We start from the raw sequence: 22,779 nt of genomic DNA on the forward strand, positions 1-22,779 counted from the left end.
TGCCTCATGCGTGATTACATCTCTTGGTCTCCTGTCTCGTGTCTGCCGGAGGGCTCCGTTCGTCCGGGAGTGAGGGGCCCCTGGCCCATGCCCACTCGGGTTTAACAGAATGAATACAGAAAGGGGTAAATGAATGCAATCAAGTGGAGGGACCTTTTTCAGAAAACAGCTCGGCCAGGAGCAGAGAGCGGAAGCCCCGCCCACGGACACCGCCCCGAGCGGAAGCTCCGCCTCCGACCGAAGCCCCGCCCCGTCTCCTAGCGGCCGTTAACCGACCTCGTCAACCGTCTGCCTGTTGAAATCGGAGCTGGGGCTGAGCAGTGAACCCCGCTCCGCGCAGTCGGCGGCTCACAGGTATCCTGGGCGCCTTGGGGACCGCGAACGCCACACCCCGGCGTCCCTGGCCTGGACTCCAGGGCCCTCTGCCCTCTCAGCCTCAGCCAGGTGCCCACCCTCCTCACCCTGAGCCCGGCCCCGTCTTGCCCGGGTCCCGCCGCCTCGACCTCGCCGGGCGGCTCTCGGGTGTGCGGGGCCCTGGCCCTGGTTGCCTTTGCTCCGGGGGCGCAGACGTCGTGGCGGCCGCCTGGGCACAGGCCCCCGGCCCCTGGCAGGCCTCGCTCCTTCGTCCTCCTGGGCTTCCCGGGAACTGCGCCCACCTGGGGCAGGCGCCGCTGGAGCCAGGACGCTGGCTCCGGGGCCGGGGGGAGGAGGAGCAGCTGTGCCTGGGCTGGAGACCCTGAACTTGCTGCTTAGCCCAACTTCCAGCTGTGCGTGCTGTATATCTATGTGTGCCCTGACCCAGGGGAACCCACTGTGTGCCAGGCAGAGCCCCGGCCTTGCCCCAGGAAGGGGAGGCAGGGCTAGCTCGGGGGACAGATGGTTGTGACGCCTTCATTTTCCCGCAGCCAGCAGGTGGGGATGCGCTGGCAGAGTGCATGTCCCTCATGGCCAACGTCCACGGTCAGGACCTTGAGGGCCCCAAGGGCCTTAGGAGTGGCACTCTGAGCCCCACGATGGCAGTTCGGGCCTTCTAGAAGAATATATGAGGTCGACCCCTCTGTCATGACAAACAGACGCAAAGATCCATGGCTGCTGCCAGGTGGCACCAAACCCAGCAGAGTGGACTCGGTGTCCTGTCCAGCAGTGACCGCAGTGTTCCTGGAGTCAGGAGTAAAGGCGTGTGGGATATGTGGGTGGCCTTGTGTGGGGTCTGCCTTGGACCCAGTGTGCCCCAGGGACTTGTGGCTAGGTCCTCACCTTGACTGTTCTAAAAATATGGGATCCTGGGCCCACCCAGACCTCTGGAGTGGGAACTACACTGTTGGCACCAACGATGAGCGTTTTCGTTTGGAAGTATCTACCTGTGAGTTTCAAAAAGTTTCACAGCACTTGAGAGTTTGTGTGCATCTGCTTGTGTGTGGGCAGATGCCAGTTGTGTGTGTGTGTGGGCATGTGCACTTGTTACCTGTGCACACATATTCCTGCCAGTGTTTTGTTATTAGAAGTGAGCAGAGAAGTCACTGTGATAATTTTTTCCCCAGGAACCCGCAGATCCAACAGGGCCCGGTACATAAAGCACCCAGATTCCTCCCTGTCTGAGCTCTGCAGCCACAGCTGCCTGACCTCTCAGCCCTTTGCCCCGACCCTCCACTGCTCTGCAGCTTGCCATGGCTGTCCAGTGCTTTAGGGGAGCAGGCACAGACTTCCAGGTTGGACCCCAAAGGCCTTTCCCAGTGTGCTCCCCTAGGCTCCCGGCTGCTGCAGCTCCCGCCTTCCCACCCTGGTGGCTTCCCTGTCCTGGAGACACCAGGTCTTCCTCCCATGGGGCCTGCCTTGGACAGCTGGCTGACTTGCAGGTGTCTCAGCCTGCGCCCTGTCCATCCTTCATGCACCGTGTCAGGTTTCACCTCTGTTCCCCCCCGCCGCCCCGTGTTCTTGTGCCTTCTGTGACCCCCACCCATTCGGCCTCTGTCACAATGATCGCACACAGGCTTGACTGCTGGCCTGGGACTCAAGAACCCTTCCTGCTGGAGGTGAAGGCTGGGGGAGGTCACTCCCTGCTGGGGCCCAGGTCTCTGGATGTGGCCCTGGCTTAGCTGAGGACCAGCTCTGTGACCCAGGGTCCCCTGAGTGCCACACCCCTCATCTGCACACGGGGGACACACAGTGCCCTGTGGTGCCTTAGCCTGGGCATTGGTGCAGACTCAGGCAATTGGTGCTGATCCTGGTGGTACAACATGGATCCGAAGTCTTGGTGGAGGAAGCTGTCACCAGGGCAGAGCCGAGAGCCTTTTTCCCGCCCTGTGGGGTTCCCTGGACCCCTGCTCTGGGCGGCAGCTTCTGGGTCAACCACTCCAGGAGGGTGGGGACCTCCCTGTCCCACCACGCAGTGACTGTCCTGCAATAGGTGTTCAGCGATTCTGCCCCACTGAATTAATAACCCTCTCTTGTGCCTTATAGAGGAAGTGCGATGTCAGTCTCAAGTCAGAGAAGTGGTCTGAACTGGACCTGGAAAAGCCAACGCTGTTGGAGAGGAAGGGCCAGGAGGCTCCATGGGAAGACAGAGCAGAAAACAGCTGCGAGCAGAGCTCCCCGTGTGAGATGAGTGGGTGTGACCTCTGTGAGCTGCGTAGGTGATGGAGGCAGAGGAAGCTGTGTTTCAGGGCTGTGGGGCCAGGGCTGGTGCCCAGGGTTCTTCCAGTGCCTCAGCCACCGCTGCACTACTGCTGCCAGGCCGCCTTGCCCTGGCTCTGCAGCTCCCTTTGAGCTCTTGATTCCCTTTCTTTACTTACTGCTTGTTTTCTTGTAAATGACAAACAGCTTCTCTGCAGGTGGAAGTTCCATATGTAGCTCCAGAAAGCATAGTAAATAGAGAAAAGTATAAACTGAGCAAGGCATATCATTCTATCATAAGGAGCAATTCATGCAGCATTGTGGAAAAAAGATTTTATTTATCTATTTGAAAATCAGAATTACACAGAGAACAGAAGAGACAGAAGTCTTGCATCTGCTCATTCACTCCTCAGATGACTGCAATGGCCAGGATACCAGGGAGAAGTATGAGGAAGGAGCCTTAGCCGGGATTCCCGCTCAGTGGTAGGAGACTTGGGCCATCCTGCACTGCTTTCTGGGCTGGCAATGAAACAGCTGGGTCTCAAACCAGTGTCCATATGGATGCTAATGCTGCAGGCGATGGCTTAACCTTCTGTGCCATTGCACCAACCCCCAGTGCAGCATTTTGGTTATCGCAATATAAATTTGTTTTCCTCCTCTGTTTTTTTTGAGAGATTTCTCATCTAGTTGAAAGATCATTGGTGAGTCAGACAGAGATCTTCCATCTGCTGGTGTATTCCTCAAATGTCTGCAACAATTAGGTCTGGGCCAGGCTGAAGTCATGGGACAGGAATTCTATCCTGGTCTCCCCTTGGGGTGACAGGCACAAACACCTGGACTGTTGCCCATTGTCTTTTCAGGTACACTAGGAGGAGGCTGGCTCAGAAGCAGAGCAGCTGGTACTTGATCTAATGTCCATATGGGATGCCAGCATGGCAGGTGATGACTTCACTTGCTGTACCACAACACTGCCCCATTAGATTTTTTAAATATTTATTTATTTATTCATTTATTTCTTTATTGGCAACAGATGCAGTTACTTTGGATGCATTCTGAGATGAGTACTACATCATCACCTGTACTACATCAACTTGGGACCTACGCCATTTGAAGTGACTACATGGTATTTCATTTGCTGATAGGAATGCAGTTTGCTTAACCATGCCCTGCAGCTAGGAAGAACTTGGGAATCTCAGGAGTATTTTTAGGGCTCTCTGAAGAATATTGAAGTGGACAGTTCCTAGGGAACATGTTCTTCTGCTGGGTTGTTGGGGGAGTTGGAGGCACCCTCTTGCCCTCGCTGGTCTTCAGATATCCAGAACCAGCCCACCCATGTCGCTGCCTGAGAAGACTTATCAACAAATGCTTGCCACATACCAGGCCTCTGCCTGGAGACTGACATGGGGGGGCGGGTGCTGAGGGGCGTCATTTCTGAGTGAGCTTCTGGGACAATGTTCATGCGTTTTCACCAGGCAGGACCAGCAGCTTCCTCCCAGAATAGCAGAGAGCCTGAAAAGTCAGCATCAGGTCCCTGCCCCCACGCATGGGTAAGGTGGAGACCACGTGTGGAGGGTGCACAAGATGGACCTCTCTGGTGATAGGGTTTTCATCAGATGCAGCGAGTCACTTTGGAAATCTTGATCCCATCGGGAGTGGGGACTATGAGGAAGAGAGAGGAAGCAGGGCAGAGGAAAATGCCTGTGGTAAGGGAGAGAAGATGGAAGACGGAGAAGGAGAGAGGGTGGTCTCCTGCCATAATGACAGGAGGACCCTCCGAAGGAGGCCAGCAGGAAAGCAGAGAGCAGGAAGAGCCAAGAACCAAGAGAACCCACAGAGGCAGGCTGGAGTGTGCCTCTGTGGCCAGGGGGCAGACATTGGGAACCTGGTGGGGAGACCATGAGGGATTGGTAGATAGGACCGTCAGTGACACAGGGGATTGGTAGATACGGTGGTAGGTGGGTACTAGGGGAGGGGCCACAGAAGTTGTCATATAGGGCCGTCAGATATGGTGCCATGATGTTACAGCAGATTGGTGGGAACAGGGTTACAAAGTTATAGAGGACTGAATTTAAAATGGTGTGGAGTCTAAAGTGGTGGTGGCCTTATCAGTCTTGGTGGCTGATGTTTGTTGGAGTCACTCCTCACATCTGGTTCCAGCCCTGAGAAGGAGTTGTGGGAGATTTTCTGGTCATTCTCCTAACCACAGTAGCTGAAACCCTCCAGAGAAAGAACCAGGGAAGTGAGGAGTTGAGCCCCAGCATACCATGTGGACCCGGCAGGTGCTCTCTGCACCTGCTGCTCCCATTTAATGCCCCCGGTGAGCACTGGCCAGGGCCTGTTTCTCGCTCTGTGTTTTGCTCAGGTGACCAAGTGCTGAAGTGATGTGCATGGAGTCACAGCTCCAGGATTCTGGGGGGGTCCAGGGTCCCTCCCTCCCTCTTTGGCCATCAGCCTCCTGGGTCTGCAGTGCCTCCTGCAAGGGAGCAGTGAGCTGTCCCTGGGGCCTGTGCCAGGCTGAGAGGGGCCTAGAGAAAGGGGTGTGGGAGCTGTGGGGACGGGGAACCAGGGAAGGCTCCGCTGGGGTTTAGGGAGTGGGATGAAGAGTACCAGGAAGTTGTCATATAGCAATTTTGGTTTTGAATGATTCTTTGGTTTGAATCGTTAGGTAAATTTGAGAATTGATATTTTCTTCTCATCAAAGGATCTCATACATGATTGCTTGATTGAGATATTCATTTCTATCTATTATGAGTGTTTTTCTTTGTATTGGTATTGTAAATAATTTCTGTAAGTGAATTTCTAGGTATTTCCTATTTTGGTTACTTTGTGGAAAAGTAGAATTAAAAGATGAGTTTATGGCACAGTGGGTTAAGCTCCTGCCTGCGAGGCCAACACCCCCTGTTGGACGGCTGGTTTGGGTGTTGGCTGTTTCACTTCGGATCTAGCTGTTGTGCCCTGCTAATGTGCCTGGGAAAGGTGAGGATGATGGCCCAAGCACTTGAATTCCTGCCACTCATAGGGGAGACCTGGATGAATCGTGGCTATTTGGGAATTGGATCACAGATGGAAGGTTTCTCTCTCTCTCATCACTCTACCTTTCAAATAAATCTTTAAAAATGAATTTATTTTGGTGCAAGATACTTTGAAATGTATACATAGAAGGGTCTTCAAAGAGTTTGTGAAAAATATCATGAAAAAGATACAAAGAGTTTCATGAAAAATATGAAAAAACTAGACATGGATTTCAAAATTATTTTTTGCACCAAAATAAGTTTGCATTTTAATTCCATTTTCCCATGCACTTTTTGAAGTTTCCTGGCAAAGCTTTTTCCATTATACTTTGTGGTTTGCTGGATACTCAGTGAAGCAAGTGTGGTCTGTAGAGAAATCATGTGAGCCTTGTGGGGAACTTGGGGAAGTGCATCATTTCAGGCCTGCTCCAGGCATTGCACTTGGCCATGCTGCCAAGTGAGTCGTGGCCAGCTGGGTAGAAGCAACGAGTTAGTGGAATGCAGTGTTGTTTAAACAGATCTGGCCAGTAATTTTTTTTCACTTACATTAATGTTCCTCTTTGTGAGTGTTGTTGGCAGAGGACATTGATGGAGATCGGTAAATTGAGTTATCAACTCTAAGGATCTCTTAACAGGGATTTTGGAATTACGTGGTCTAACTAGATTTGGGAAATGATGGAATATTTAAAATCAGGATACTTTGATAGGGTTATTTGCTATTTTACCACCTGTTACTCAGAAATGAAATAGTTCCTTGGCATCTTGAGAGAGAGCATGGCCTTCAGAGCTGTGGCATAATATGTTTCTGTCCTCCATTACTGGTTTATATTATATTAGCTATGCCAGTTCTAAGAAACTGAGTTAGCTAAATGAAATCATTTAACTCTCCATTGTGAACACTTGAGACTACCTTTTTAAAATTTTTTTCCCATTCTTCATAATGTCCTTAGATACAGTTTGAAATATTTGGACCATATATATTTAGTGTGGCCTACTATTAAAATTTTTGTTTTCTATCTGTTTCTTCAGTTTTTTGTTTTGTTTTATTTTCTTTTTCCTACCATCTGGTAGGTCTATAATTCTATTTGACTTACCTTCAATGTTTTTTAAATTTAAAATTCTGACAAATTTTTATTACCACATAATACTTGTATATGTTAAAGATTATTATATTTATTTGAAAGGTAGAAAGAAACAGAGATATGTCTTCTACGTTGCTGTTTTTTCACCAGCGAGTCTGGAACAGGTAGAATCATGAGACTGGATTGCAATTAAGAGTTTCTCACATGGGTGTTAGAGACATAGCTGCTTCATCTGTCATCTGCTGTCTCTCAGAAGAGCAGGTCTGAGATTTGAACCCAGTTCCTTCATTTTGGCATGTGGGTCTGTCAAGTGACAAACACCCATCCTTGTTGTACATGTTTATGGACAGTTTTTCAACCCATCTGTATGGTATAAACAGATCAAGTCAACCAATTAGCATTTCTGGTTTTTTTAAAAATTTTTTTAAATTGTATTTTTGTTTAAATCTTTACATAGTTAATTACAGTAAAAAAAAAGGTTCAGGGGGTATAGGGAAGTGGGTAATAGTATTATGTCCATGTTGTTTCCATCATGTATCTGAGGTAAAGGGGGATGTTGACGGAGAAGCCCCACCCAGTTTCCCACCCCCCAAAGTCCTGCATGTGGGGCATGCTCTGAGATCCTTGCTCAAATGGTTTTAATAGTTCTCCAGTTATGAATCGCTGCCAGTTTCACTCGATGAGGTCGTCCATTGATTGACACAGTCCATCATAGAGTCTTCATTTGCCCAGTATTTTGCTGTCAACATATAGCTGAGGTGGTTGATTGACTTGCTCTGTCCTCTGTCTGTTCCTGGCTAGGGTTCTGAGTCCAACAGTTTGATTGGGGAGATCTCTAAAGAAACTTTGAGGTATTTCCAGACCAGATTCTTGTATGTTCTAGCAAGCACAGGGCCCGGCACAGTCCGTCACCACGATCAGCTGGTGGTTTCAATTGCTGGGTTGGTTCTGTTTTCAGTCCTGATTTCCACTGGAACCAATGCGTGTTGCAGTCCAGCCTGGCTCTGCCCAGCACAAACTCGGCCCCTGAGGAAAGAGCTCTCTTGGGTCCTGGGGGAGCCCGAGGACTCGTTCACTGCCTTGTGGCAGTGTCTCTGGCGTGAGTCCCCAGCATTGGGTCCGACCTGGCAGGGGCACCCCCCACAGCCGCCACACTCAGCATTTCTGTTTTGTCAACTTCTCTTTGAAGCCTACAGGTCCTCTCTCCCAATTCTTCATATGGTATAAAATATGCTATTGTGAACTGTTATGCCCACCTAACTTGGCTGTGGAAAAGGAGAATGTATTTCTTCTGTGTTTTGGTAACTGTTACCAAGTCTCTATTTTTACTTGCATCGCTGCTCTAGCCTCTAGCCATCTTTATTCTAAGATCAGACAAACTTCGTTAGATTTCTGCATGTGAGAGGCAATGTGTAATCTTTGTCCCTTTATGTCTGACTTATTTAACATAATGATGCCTCTGTTTCCTGTGCTTGGCTGTAAATGTCTGGATTTTATCCCTTTTTTCTTGAGGTGGAGGAGTGAATACTATTGCTTGTATACTCATGCCACATTTCCTTACGCATTCATCCATTATTGGACACCTAGGTTGGTAGAGTATCTTGGCTATTGTGAAGAGTTCCTGTGATGATGAATCTAGGAGTGCAGGTGTCTCTTGAATACATTAATTTCATTTTTTTCAAATTTTTCCAGAAGCAAGATATTGGGTCTTACGGTAGTTCAACTTTCAGTTGTTTGGGGAAACTTCATGCTGTTCACTTAATCACTACTAGTTTGCAGCCCCACCAAAAATATGCAAAGATTCTCTATTTTATCACCATTTGTGATAATAGCCATTTAACTAGAGTGAGATGATGTCTCATTGTGTTTTTGATTTGCACTGCCCTTTTGACTAGTGAAATTGAGACTTTTTCATAATTTATATTTTTTGAGAAATGTATTAACATTGTTTGCCTTTTTAGCTGGATTTTTTGAGTTCCTCAAATTTGTGTATCACTTCCTTGATTAATATTTTATCATTTGTCCCATTCTCTCAGCTGTCTTTATTGGTTGTTCACTCTTGCATCGTAGCTTGCTTGTTATACAGAAGCATCTGGGTTTGCTATAATCCCGTTTGGTTAGTTGTGCTTTTGTTGAATGTGTACTTTGGATTTTAATTTTAAAAAGGAAACATTGACTACCAATATTAAGTTTTTCTGTCTATGGTATTTCTAGTAGCTTCATGATTTCAGAATTATTTATCAGAATTGGTTCCATTTTGAGATGCTGTTTGTGCAGGGTGAGATACAGGAATCAAGGTTGTTCTCTGCTTTTGGATATCCAGTTTTCCTTCCCACATACAGTAATAACTATCCTTTCTTCAGTGTATATTTTTGTATCTTTTATCAAGAATCAGTTTTGTTCTTTTTGTTCAGGATTGCTTTGGCTATTCAAGATCTTGTATTTCCCAGTCAGTTTCAGTAGTAATTGTCTAGTTCTGCAAATGTCAATGATATTTTCATGAGGATTACATTGAATGTATAAAATATTTTGAGTAGTATGGACATTTTAATGACAATAATTCTTATCCTTAAATTTCGTAGGTCTGCTTTTTTGGGGTTGTGTCTTTTCACTTGTGCTTGAAATTTTCACAGTCAGATCATTTATGTTCTCGAATAAATTTATTCCCAGCTGTTCTGTACGTTATCCATCTTCATCATTTCTTTCTCTGAGAGTTTCTCTCTGCTGTGTTAATTTACTGCTAATTTTTGTGCATTGATTTTATTCTGCATCGTTAGTAAATTTATCAGTTATAATAATCTTTTGGTGGAATCTTTAATATCAGTCATTTCATCTGTCAACAGGGATCACTTGGCTTGTTTTCTTTCTATTTGTTTGTCAGGCTTTTTTTTCTTCTGCTGACTGTTCTGCCTAAAGCATCCAGTCCTATATTTAGTGAGAGCTGTGAGAGGTTTTCCCAATTCAATGTTGAATTTGGGTTTGCTGTAAACTTCTTTTGTTGTGTTGAACTAAACTGGTCCATAGTATTGGTCCTATGTATTTATTTAAAAATTTCAAGATGAGTACATGTTGAATTTTTGGAATGTTTTGGTGACAGTTGAGATGATTGTATAATTTTTTTTTAAAGATTTATTTATTTTTATTACAAAGTCAGATATACAGAGAGGAGGAGAGACAGAGAGGAAAATCTTCCATCCGATGATTCACTCCCCAAGTGTGCGCCGATCCGAAGCCGGGAACCAGGAATTTCTTTCGGGTTTCCCACACGGGTGCAGGGTCCCAAAGCTTTGGGCCGTCCTCGACTGCTTTCCCAGGCCACAAGCAGGGAGCTGGATGGGAAGTGGAGCTGCCGGGATTAGAACCGGCGCTCATATGGGATCCCGGCACATTCAAGGCGAGGACTTTAGCCGCTAGGCCACGGTGCCGGGCCCGATTGTATGATTTTTTAAAAAGATTTATTTTTATTGCAAAGTCAGATATACAGCAAGGAGGAGGAAGATCTTCTGTCCGATGATTCACTCCCCAGACTGCAATGGCTGAAGTTGCGCAAATCCAAAGCCAGGAGCCACAAACTTCTTCTGGGTCTCCCACGTGGGTGCAGAATCCCAAGGCTTTGGCTGTCCTTGTCTGCCTTCCCAGGCCACAGGCAGAGAGCTGAATGAGAAGTGGGGCCGCTGGGATTAGAACCGGTGTCCATATGGGATCCCAGCGTGTGTTTTAGCTGCGAGGGCACTGCACTGATCCTTGATTTTATGATTTTATCTTCACTTCTGTTAATGTTATGTATCAAATTTATTGATCTGCATATGTTAAAACATTTCATCATTCCTGAGATAGATCTCAGTCACTACCATTCCATTATCCTTTGATATGCTGTTGTGTTTTGTTGAGAATCCTCATCTCAGTTCATGTGTAACATGGGTCTCTGTTTTCTTTGTTGCTGGTGCTGTTGTGTCCTTGCTTAGTTTTGAACCAAGATACTGCTGGCCACCTAGAATGAGTTGGAGCTAGTTCTTCTCTTTGATAAGCATTTCTAGTTCTTTCTTAAAAGCTCAGTGGAACACTGTAGTGAGACTCTCCAGTCCTGGATTTTTCTTTGTTGGAAGAACTTATTACAGAATGAGTCATAGCACTTGTTATTGGCTGTTAGCTGTTCAGGTTTTCTAATTCGTGGTAGTTCAATTTTGGCTGTGTATGTCCAAAAGTTTTCCAGCTTCCTAATGTAGAGTTGTTTGTAACAATCCCTTATAATCTTTTGTATTTCTTTTTTTTAAAAAAGGTTGATTTTTATTGGAAAGACAGATATACAAAGAGGAGGAGAGACAGAGAGGAAGATCTTCTGTCCATTGGTTCACTCCCCAAGTGGTCACAATGGCCAGAGCTGAGCCGATTCAATGAAATCAACAGCATTTCAGAACCTGAACAGAACCCTTGGAGTATGCATCACACTGGGGACCTTGGGATGACATCGGTAGCCGTTCCCCATCCATGGGTACTGATGCAATTAGGATAGTGGATACAGCTTCTCCCATTACTTTCATCTCCCTCCAGATATAGAAAGAAGAAAAAGAAAATTGGAAACAAGGATCTCATCCACTTTTCCCTAATCCTTGTCCCCACCCTAATCAGTGGTGCACATGAGCATGCATCATCCAAAATCTTTAAAAAGAAAAAAGAAGCTAGTAAGGTGATCTCTTCTGGCTGAATGGATCCTTTGATCGCTCTGTGGTCTATCCTGTCTTACTATTTTTCAAAGTCTATATTACCTGATAGAAGAATAGACAACACCAACTCATTTTTCCTTCCCCTTAGCCTGGCATATCTTTTTCCAGCCTTTTAGTTTCTGCATATCTTTATGAGATGTGTCTCTGTAGGCAACAGATAGATGGGTTTTTTGTTTTGTTTTGATCCATTCTACTAATCTATGACAATTGATGAGTTTAAGCCATTTACATCCAGGGTTAATATCAATAACTGATGATTTATTCAAGAATTAAGAAACATTAGTAAAAGTTCAAATATATGGGAGTTCTAGAAAGCACAGAAAGAGAAACTGGGTTTAAAAATGTATCCAACAAAATAAAGGAAAACTTCCCTAATTTGGAGAAAAAAAATTGGGAAACAAAATATAGGAGGGGCACAGAACTCCCAATAGGATTGACCAAAAGCAGTCTTTGCCACAACACATGATAATCAAACTCTGTTCAACTGAACACAGGGAAGAGATCCTTAAATATACTCATGAAAAAAAAATCAATTAACATATAGAGGAACCCCAACCAGACTTAGTGCTGACATCTAGCAGTGAGAGAAGAGAGTGGAATGATATATTCCAGATTCTAAAAGGAAAAAAATTGTCAGCCAATAATAACTTACCCAGCAAAGCTTTCATTTGTCTTTGAAAATAAAATTCTTCCACAGTAAAGAAAAGCTCAAAGAATTTACCTCTTCCAGACCAGCCCTAAAATGATCTTAAAGATGTTCTGTTGACAGAGAAAAGGAATAGCACCTACATATAACCAAAGGCAAACACGGAGAATGTCCCAATAAAACAGCAGAAGAAGACTACAACAATGAATACTCCACTGCTAAAATGACAGGATCAGATTCTTATTTTCTGATTGGCATATTTCATCATATTCAGATATATTTTCTTCTGCTTTGCCCATTCTGTTGCTGAAGCTTTCAATTATGTTTTTTTTTTCTTTTTAAGATTTATTTTTATTGGAAAGTCAGATATACAGCAAGGAGGACAGACAGAGAGGAAGACCTTCCTTCCATCTGCTGACTCACTCCCTAAGAGGCTGCAATGGCTGGAGCTGAGCCAATGTGAAACCAGGTGCCCGGAGCTTCTCCCATGTCTTCCATGTGGGTGCAGGGTCCCAAGGCTTTGGCCCGTCCTCAACTGCTTTCCCAGGCTACAAGCAGTGAGCTGGATGGGAAGCAGGGCTGCCGGGAGTAGAACTGGCACCCGTATGGGATCCCAGCACATGCAAGGCAAGGACTTTAGCCTCTAGGCTACCGTGCTAGGCCCAATTTTTTTTCCACTTACTGAGTGGTTTAATTCCTAAGATAACCTTGTTCAAGATGTCTCTTTACTGAATTTTTCATTCATATCATAAATCATAATTTTTCTCAATTTCCTATATTAATGTGTTCTATTGAGCTTACTAACAATCATTTACTTGGATTTTTATCAAATATTTCAAACATTTTTAAGGGTATGTTGATAGAGCACTTATTCCTTTATAGGCATCATGTTACCTTGTTCTCTCACACTTCTTGTACTCTTATGTTGAGATTTTTGCATCTTGTGTCATTTTCCTACCACCCTTTAAAAAAAAAACCTTAGTTCTTGTCAAAGTGACAGAGATCTTCTGTCTGCTATTTTAATTCTCCAAATGGCTGCAATGGCTGGGGGGGATGGTCAGTGCTGGGACTGGGCCAGGCCTAAGTTGGGAATCTGGAACCCCATCTGAGTCTCCTGCATGGTTGGCAGGGGCCCAGATACTTGGGCCATTATCTTCTGCTTTCCCAGGTGTATTAACAGGCAGCTAAATCAAAAGTGGAGCAACCAGGACTTGGTACTCTGATACGGTTCTGGAGTTGCAGGTGGCAGCTTAAGCCACTGTGCCATAGCAGCTTCACTATCACCTTTTAAATAGTAAATGGCCATCTTTCTAAAGATGTATCTTGGTGCATTGATTTGATAAACTATGTTGCCTTTGCTTCCTGTTGCATTTTCATAATGTGGTCTTCCTAAAGCTTTTTCAGCTGTCATTGATGTCATTTGACATTGTGCATGCAGCAGTGGGGTGAGGAAATTGTAACCCCAGGCTATGTGGGGGAGGGGACACTCTGGCAGTGCTGGTATATGTTCTGTTCACTGCAGTGGGCTACACAGTAGGCAGTGATGGTGGTGGCCTTGGGAACACGGCATAATGAGAGTTTTCTCAGTGGCAATGGCAGGCTATGGTGTGTATCCCCATAGCAGAGTGTTTTCTATTGTAGGAGCTGGCTATGGCTGTAGCCGTGGGAAGCATTTAGTGAGTCAGATATGCCCATGGACTCAGAGCCAGCTTGGGCTGATTTGGGGCAGGAAGTTAATAAGGAATACTGGGGTCCAGTGGGGATGTGGGTCAGTCTGTTGGTGGCATTGGGCCTGGAGCTTGGAGCTCTTCTCCCAGGCCAACAAGGGTGTGGGGTCACCAGTATCCCAGAAGTGAGGCTGGGTCATTGTTAAGTTGCTGGGCTGCAGGAGTGTGGGCTTTGGGGGCCAGGGGCAGACCCCCTGAGCTTTCCCACTAAAGCAAAGCTAATGAGCATAATCCAGGCAATTTGCCTAATAGGTACCCCACCTGTGATATTGTGTGACCCTTCAGTGTCCCCAGGCTTGCTGTGTTCCCTTCCTCCACTGTGGGGAGTCCCCAGGGAGCCATCATCCTGGCTGCCAATGCTTCGTTCCCATAGTCCTACTGGTATTCTTTTGTTTCATTTGTTATGACAGTGAGTATAGTTGGCCAGTGCTTATGGATAAAGCTGTTAGGTGTGTGACACTGATGAAGTTCTTGCAGCCTTTCCTGGGGAGGTGGATATCCTAAATGAATACAGGTTCTTGTGTTTCATTGACTAGCACAGCTTTGTTCAGACAATGCTAGCTTGCCCCTTGGGAAGTAGGATTGAGGTGGTTGGGAAAGTCCTTCAGTGTGAGTACACCTCTGGTTTGTGGCAACTGTAGAAAGAAATGGATATCATGAAGGACATGCACCACCCAAACATTGTTTGGCTTCTGGAGGTGAGGCAACACAGACTGTATAGTTTGTCAATGGAGTTTGCATCCAAGGGGACAAGCTCCCATTCATGGCCATCTGAAGCAGGAAGAGGCCTTGTTTAGGTTCAACCAGATCCTGTCAGCTGTGCACGATTGCCCCAGGTACTGCATGGTACACAGAGCCTTGAAGACCAGGGAACCTGCTTCAGGGTGGCAACCCGAACGTTGAGTTGACCAGCTGTGGTCTGCTGTTGGGTTGCTTTGTGGGACCACCCAGTTTTGAACTTCTCAAATGTTCCTGGAGGAAGGACACAAAGATTACAAAGAAGATGATGTGTGGAGCCTGGGGGTAGTCCCGTATGCTATGATGACAGGGTCCCTTTTATGGGAAGAACCTGAGGGGCCTGGGAACCTGTGTGGACATGATTGGCTCCAGCTTATCCGAGCTCAGTGCTTGGGGCACTCTTGAAAAGGTTGTTGAACTTGGGCACCAGGGAAAAGCCCACATGCCAGACACCGTGGTGGTCCCATGTGGGCCAAGAAAAACCTCAAGTAATCTGTGTGGAACTTCTGGGTTCTCTCAAGCATCTGGAAACCTGAGACTGCAACACGAAGGAGAAGAGGGCTTGTCCAACAATGTGATGGTGCCATGTCTCTCATACTGGTCTCTCAGGTGGGGCATCCCCTGGTAAAGCCCTGATTGGGCTGGACTCTTCCCTGTAAGCCTTGATGTTGTGGGGAGTCCTCCATCTCATGTTCAGACATTTGAGAAAGATCCCCATCAGCCTGCACCCCCTCCCTGCCTCCCAGTTCCCACTGCCTCAGGGCGATCAAGAGGCAGAGCTGACAGTCTGCAGCAGAGCCCGCATGCCTGACTATGCCCAGCATGGCCAGCTGCAGCTGCAGAACTCCAGGCCCATCCCGATGCTCCCTGCCAGGCCCTGGGGCCACCCCCTGTGCCCTGAGCTCTAGGAGCCTTGAGGGCCACTTGGCAGAAGGAGGCTGCCCCCTGGGAGCAGCAGAGCAAGAAGCTGTCCCAAGGGAGCAGCCAGGGATGTTACCCCCTGCTGCGGACAGGAGCCAGCCAGGCCTACCAGAGTGTGGGCAGGAGGCTGGTGGAGTTCTGCCTGTGGGTGTGTTGCATCCTGCTGGTCCTGGAGGTGGGCCCTGGGGCTCCCAGGGGGCAAAATGGGCTTCCCAGTAGCCTCCCACAGGGGTGTCCTCAGGGGAGCCTTTTCTCCCCAGAACCCTCTGCCAACCCAGCTGGTGAAGGATGTTCCCTTCAGCCTTTGTGAACGATTCTCATGAATAAAAATCCTAATGGTTCCAGGTGCCGCTGGGAACCGTGTGCTCTGCGGAACTGTTGTGTTGTTGCCTGGCTCAAGGATCACATAGAAAGACCAGGGCTGGTCCATCCACGGAGCTGACCTTATAGAAGCTGAGAAGAGGATGATAGCTCCCGGGGGCTGGGGGCAGGGAGCTGAGGGGCACAGGAGGGTGGCCGCTAATCTCCGGGGCACCCAGGGCCCTGCTGCTCTCCAGTGCCCTCCTTGGGAAGAACCGAGAGCCCCCTCCAAGATGCCCGTGCATTGTCTGGGGAACAGGGAGCTCCTGAGGGCCGTGAGCTGACATCATGAATTCAGCAGGTGTGGATGCATATAGCTTCAGGAGGGATTTATTCAGGACAGGGCAGGGTGGCCCAGTGCCTGGGGCTTCTCTGTGAGGTGTTCAGGTCCACAGGGCTCCTGGATGCACCTGGGCCTTCCAGAACCTCCTGAGCAAAGTGGGGATGAACTAAGAGGGGGACTGGAGGCTGCTGGAGTGAGGGGAGGAAGCCCTTGGGTACCACCTGGATAGCCGCTCCCCAATCCTCTCTTCCATATTCCTGGGGGATGAGGGGGAGCGAGTTCTGTGTGCTGACCCTGTCTTCCCGGCACAGGACTGGGCTGCGCGGGGATGCAGCTTGAGCAGGGAGCATCCTAGGAGTTCAGGAAAGTCATAGGAAAAGTGACCTTAAAGCATCGCCAAACTCTGTGGGTGACTTCCTGACCCCCTCCTCTCACCTGATGGCATTCTGGGACAGTTCCCTGGGAGCAGTAGCTCCTGCTGTGTGGCTCTGCCCCCACACACCAGCTGGTGCAGGGAGTCAGAGTGGCTTCGGCGGAGTCTCTAGGTGGCCCAGAGGTTGTTCATCTGTGCTGCTGTTTCCTGACCCTTGACACTGCAGATCTTGGGCTGGGCTCTCAGTACACACACACCTTCAGCTGAGCCAAACCCTTGCCTTGTGACTCCTCCCCTAAGTCCTCCATGGTGAGCCAAGTGATGATGTGCTCACCCCTGATGAGAGCTGCTCCAGAATCCTACCCTGGGGCCTCTCCTCCTGCCCAGAGGCGCAACTGGGTTCCCCAAAACAGCTGCTGTTGTTTTGTTTTCAAATTTTTATGATCTGGGGTTGGCCTGAGTCCAGAAGCCCGTGCCCAAGGAAGGACCCATTCTGAGAACCTATCACCATTGAGAGGATGAGTCCCAGGAGGGGTTAAACCTGAAGCGGTTCCCGGGGGCTGGAAGACCTTTTAGAGACTGGCTGGCTGGCTCAAGCAACCAACTGGTTTTGGAATTGGGAGGCAACCCGAGGGACAAACCTCGCCCAGTAACTGAGAGCGGAAGCCCCGCCCCCGCCGGACCCGCCCACCGCGGCGCTGTGAAGTGGCCGCCCGAGCCGGCGGGGCCTCTGCAGCTGCGGGATTCTCAACGGCCGCTTGCATCGTGCACGTGGCCCGTGGAGTGAGCAGTAGTCTGGGCCCAAGACAGACTACTTCGGCACTCACAGGTATCTTGGGCGCCTGGGGACCGCGAGCGCCACACCTGGCGTCCCATCTCCCTCGCCTGGACTCCAGGGCCCTCTGCCCTCTCAGCCTCAGCCAGGTGCCCACCCTCCTCACCCTGAGCCCGGCCCCGTCTTGCCCGCGTCCCGCCGCCTCGACCTCGCCGGGCGGCTCTCGGGTGTGCGGGGCCCTGGCCCTGGTTGCCTTTGCTCCGGGGGCGCAGACGTCGTGGCGGCCGCCTGGGCACAGGCCCCCGGCCCTGGGCAGGCCTCGCTCCTTCGTCCTCCTGGGCTTCCCGGGAACTGCGCCCGCCTTCCCTGGGGCAGGCGCCGCTGGAGCCCTGACGCTGGCTCCGGGGCCGGGGGAGGAGGAGCAGCTGTGCCTGGGCTGGAGACCCTGAACTTGCTGCTTAGCCCAACTTCCAGCTGTGCGTGCTGTACATCTATGTGTGCCCTGACCCAGGGGAACCCACTGTGTGCCAGGCAGAGCCCCGGCCTTGCCCCAGGAAGGGGAGGCAGGAGAGGGCTGGGTGTTCTGGGTCAGCAGGGCTAGCTCGGGGCGGGGAGGGGGCTGCAGATGGTGGTGACGCCTTCATTTTCCCGCAGCAGGAGGGCCGGCAGGCAGGGCGACCTGCAGCAGTCCCCAGAACGGTCAGAGTGCTTCGTGGCCAGTGCGCACTGGTGTATCCTGGAGGAAGACCAGAGGGCCCCAGCCAGTGCGCACGCAAGAGTAGGCTGAGCGAGTCCCCAGTGGAACCTGCCCACACCTGCAATCTAATGTGGTCCGTGGCAGCCCCTGGAAACTCACCGCCTCACTGGCCTTTCATGGCCTTCCTGGGAGCATGGGTAGGTGTTAGAACACAGTGACACACTGCAAAAATGGGCGTGATGGTCACTTCCTCCCAATTGTCAGGGTGCACACAGGCCCAGTCTCCCTGCTCCCTGTCTCCTGCACTGTGTTGGTCAGGAGCAAGCTCTTAGAGGCAGCGGAGGTTTGTGTGGCTGCTTGGCCTGGTGGCTGAGAGGCTCACATCCCCTTGCAAAGTACCCGCTCCAGCCCTTGGTTCCATTCTGGCTTCCTGCTCCTGCAGGTCTGGGAGGCAGGTAACGATGGCCAGGTCCTGGTCCCTGTACCCACAGGGAGGCTGTGTGCTGAATTCCAGACTCTTGGCCTTAGCCACAGTCTGGGCTTGGTGGGGCATCATCTGAACAATGAACATATGGGTGAGAATGGCCTTTTTTCCCAAGTCTCCAATAAATAGGTAAACATTTGTAACAAAACAAAAACAACCAGCAGCTGTTTTGGGGGACCCAGCTGTGGCTCTGGGCTGTATGCAGTTGGCTTGGGCTTTGCACACATGATGGTCTCAGTAGCCTTGCAGAGCAGACGGGGTGCTGTCTGCAGAGAGTAAGGCACTGGCTCCCTCAGGCTGGCTGTACCACACCTGCTGGGAGACAGATCTAAATGGAGCCCAGAGCTAGGGAGCCAAACAGGACTCTTCCTGGCTGTGCAGGCCTCTGACCTCGGCTCGTCTCTGGGACAGTGGCTCATGTGTCTTGTCCTCCTGCTGGGGTGGATCATCCAAGCTCCTCTTCCTTCCTAAAAATATGTTGAAGAGCAGGGGGTCTGTTAAATACTCTAATTTTTTTCTTAAAAAAGGTGTATTTGAAAATCAGTAAGAGAGAATCTTCCAACTACTCTCACTCCCCAAGTGACCACGATGACCAGATTTGAGCCAGGTTGAAGCCAGGAGCTAGAGACTTCATCCAAGTTTCCCACGTGGATGTAAGAGGCCCAAGCACTTGGGCCACATTCTATTGCTTTCCCCAAGCCATTAGCAGGGAGCTGGATCAGAAGTAGAGCAGTCAGGACCTGAACCAACGTGTCTATGGGATGCCATTGTCACAGGTGGCAGCTTTACCTGCCATGCCACAATATTTGCTCCTTGGTCCCTTCTCCCAGTTGAACGGGAGAGACAGAAGGGGAAGCCCAGTGCCACAAATATTTAAGGTGCCAACCTGCTCAGTTTACTGTGACTACAGCAGGTTACATGGTTGAATCCCCATATGAAAGACCAAAAAGTCTGTATGGTTTGATAGAACTTGATTCTGCTGAGGTGGGAGGGGGGCACCGGAGAGTGAACTGGCCCACCTAGCTGGCTGATTTTAGCTTTTCCTTATATTTTGTTAATTTTGGATGTTCCTGGTTAGGTCTGTCCAGTGATCTGTACAATTCAGGATGGCCCCATCCTCATGGTGCAGAGACTGCTGAGCAGCACATGGCGAGCTCCGTGTCCCTAACACCACTTCTTGTCTTTGGCCCAGGGCATCCCAAAGGAAGTAGGTGCCTGCTGACTGTGTCACTCAGAGCTCTTCCCGCACCCTGTAGGCTCGCCTTTCTGATTGGGGTACTTCATTCAAAGGCGTTGGCACAGTTGGTCTCATGGCAGAGCCTCAGGAGCCCTTCAGTACAGTGGTGCCTGGTGGGCGGTTCTAGGGTCATTGTTGGTCTTTCCGCCCCTGAGCACATTGTAGTAAATGTTAAATGTGTGAGAGGCCGTAGGTTTGGGCCAAATAAATCCGTGTGGAGTGGAGGGCCCTGTTGACAGTGACTATGTATGCATATGGTGATGTTTGCAATTGCTGGGTCAATTGTTTCTGGACCTATTTTCTACACGAACTAATGGGTGCTGGAGTCCAGCCTGATCCTACCCACCACACACTCAGCCCTCACGCAAACCAGTGGGAGCTGCAGCCTAGTTGGAGCAGCCCGCAATAACCCCCACCAGGCCCGCCGCCTGCCCTGGTTCTGTGCTTGCTAGTGTGTACAGCAGATGTCGCCTCTACAGCTTCCACCCCACTCACCATGGCCCCGTGTCCCCTCTGTTCGTGCCTGTCTGTGCACTAAAGAGCCATTCACTGGGCAGGCGCATGCAGGGGATTCCATGCACCTGAGAAGCACCTGAGCGCTTTAAGGAAAGGCCATGCTGAGCTCATCTCTGTGGATGTCATGTTGGTGTCTGCACAGAGCTGACATGACCTCACTTGGGAGCACAGAACATGGAGTCCCCAGTGGGCATGTCACCTGTCTCCACATCTCTCTCTGTTATCTCCTGATAATTGCCATCTGGGGAGACCCAAGCTCAAAACTTTGCCTGAGTGGGAGGGTCAGCAGAGGCCAACCCCGTCACTCTGACTCTGAGGTCTCGTTAGTCCCCCCACACTCCACGCTGTACAGTGGCCCACGGGACTCCAAGGTCCTCTTCCCACAGTGTGTGAGGACCCCCTCCCCCCGGGGCCACTCTCTCCTGGAACACCTGCTCCCTGGGTGTTGCTGGTCCTTTTTCCTGTGCTCTCGGGTGCAAGGTCCCCTCTGTGACTCTGATTGAAAAGTAGATTTAATAAAAATAAAATGAGAAGGAGGCAGAGAGATTTTCCATCTACTGGTGTACTCCCCAAATGGTCATAATTGACCAGGGCTGGGCCAGGCTGAAGCTGGGAGCCCAGGGCTTCATCCGGGTCTTGCAGGTGGGCGGCATCTTCTGTTGCTTTTTCTAGAGACATTAGCAGGGAAGGTGGAGCAGCTGGGACATGAACTTGCACTCAGTCAACATCTCAGGGGCAGCTTAACCCACTGTGCCCCTGACATCCTTTGTGTTTGTCATGTCTTTGTCAGGCTTTGATTTCAAAGCAGGGCTAATTATTTCCAGGAATAATTAGAAGTGACTCTTCTCTTTCAGTGTTTGGGAAGGATTGGTGTAGGTTCTGCTTAAGTGGTAGAATTCACCCGTGAGGCTGTCAAGTCCAGGGCTGGTCATAGAGGGGAGGGTTTTAGTAAACAACCGAATCTCCTTGCTGGTTTTCAGCCTGCAGATCTCCCATCACCGTGTGACCAGTCGAGGCTGGTGTGCTGGTTCTAGACTTCTGTCCGCGTCACTGTGCTTGTGTGACCGGTGCTGTGTGGGGGCACCGTTCTTCCTTGCCCCTTGCTCTTGGGGTGGCACCAGTCCCGACGTCTTCTCCGGCTTGGACTCTTCTCGCTTCTTCCCTGAGTCAATCTGCTTCGTAGATGACGCACTTAAGTCCTATTTTCCAAGATCCCTTTGTGTTTGCTGATTTTCTCTGTTCCGTAAATCTGTGTTCTAGCTGTTGGTTCCTTTCTTTTGTGTGGGCTAGGTTAATATGTTCTGTTTGTCTGATTCCTTCATTTGTGATGTTGGGTTGTTGCTACAGCCTCTTTCTTCTTCCTTCACTTGCGCATCTATAACTGTAAATGTGTGCCTTTGCACTGCTTTCCTGCAACCCCAGGTTCTGCTGTGCTGTGTTGCTATTTTCCCTCTTGTCTCTGTGCATTTATTTTAAGGTTGATGTATCGGAGAGGTAGACAGAGCGAGGCCGGCTATTGCTCCCATTTGCTCTGTCACTCCCCAGATGGCAGCTCAGCCAGGGTCGGGACAGACTCCCCCGGGGTTGGAGGCAAGAACTATGATCTCCTACCGGCATGACAGGGCCCAGCTGCTCGGGCCATCCTGCTGCCTCCCAGACTCCACACTGGTTGCAGCTGGAACTGTGGGAGGTGGAACCAGGAGTCAGTCCAGGTCCTGACACGGGACCCGGGTGCCCCACCTGGCGTCTGCCTGCGAGGCCAGTCACCCACCCACCTGGGGGGCGTCTAATGGTGCTTGTGATTTGTCCTCTGGCCTTGAGGTCCTAAAGGAGCATGCCTTATCCTTCCCACCTCTCTGTGAATGTTCCAGTTTTCCTGCTGAGGTTGATTTCCCACTGCCTCCCTGTGTGGACGAGGAAGACACCGTCCATTGGGGGCCACGCCTGGTGCCCTAGTCCTGTGAGATGCCGGGCTGGGGATGGGGTCTGGTTTTCCTGTCTGCTACTTCCTACTGTTGATTTTCTTAGTTCACTGTCATCATCAAAATTGACTTTTGTATCTAGCAGTTTTTAGTATTTCGGTGTGAATGCTTTGTAAATATTATTCACATACACTATCTTTGCTGCTGTTTTGTTGATCTGTTATTTCCCTGTTTTGATTATTTTGTTCTGGTTTTCTACTGTTTATTTTGCTTTCCTTTTTGTATTTATTGTCCTTAAAGATTTCATTTCTTTTTTTGGCTTATTTTGTTGTCACTTGCTTTGTTTATTTTCCTCTTTTGTTGTTCTTTATATTTTATGCACTTCCAGTTCTTGGCTTGGCATTTTTTATTGCTAGATTTTTTTTCCCCTCGTGTTTAATCTCGATATTTGCACAGGATGATCAGCTTAATTAGGACTCTTAGTGTAGTTAATAGAGCTGGTGTCATTTTACTTTTCTTCATGGTTTTCCTCCTCATTTGTGTTTCCTCATTCACTGTTTATTATTATTATTTTCCATGATACATTTGTGTAGGTACAAGGGTTCTTCCCGCCCCCTTCTCTTCCTCCCTCCTTGTTTCCTCTCCCGCCATCTTCCCCACCATCTTCCCC

At 49.3% G+C, this 22,779-nt stretch overlaps 1 long non-coding RNA gene across 2 annotated transcripts in view; it reads left to right on the forward strand.

Annotated features, from left to right (window-relative positions):
• The first annotated feature begins 397 nt into the window (after positions 1–397).
• Positions 398–22,779, forward strand: part of LOC131482874 (uncharacterized) — a 36,368-nt gene continuing 13,986 nt past the window's right edge. Inside the window, exons 1-4 of one of the 2 annotated variants that reach the window (XR_009247366.1) lie at positions 398–444; positions 906–1,178; positions 2,463–2,633; positions 3,644–3,736. This is a non-coding gene — a long non-coding RNA (uncharacterized LOC131482874). Of the gene's footprint in view, positions 445–905; positions 1,179–2,462; positions 2,634–3,643; positions 3,853–22,779 lie in introns of those variants that run through there. The other variant, XR_009247365.1, reaches the window with a different exon arrangement.

This window comes from Ochotona princeps, chromosome 21 (genome assembly GCF_030435755.1).
Source record: "Ochotona princeps isolate mOchPri1 chromosome 21, mOchPri1.hap1, whole genome shotgun sequence".
Lineage (NCBI taxonomy): Eukaryota > Metazoa > Chordata > Mammalia > Lagomorpha > Ochotonidae > Ochotona > Ochotona princeps.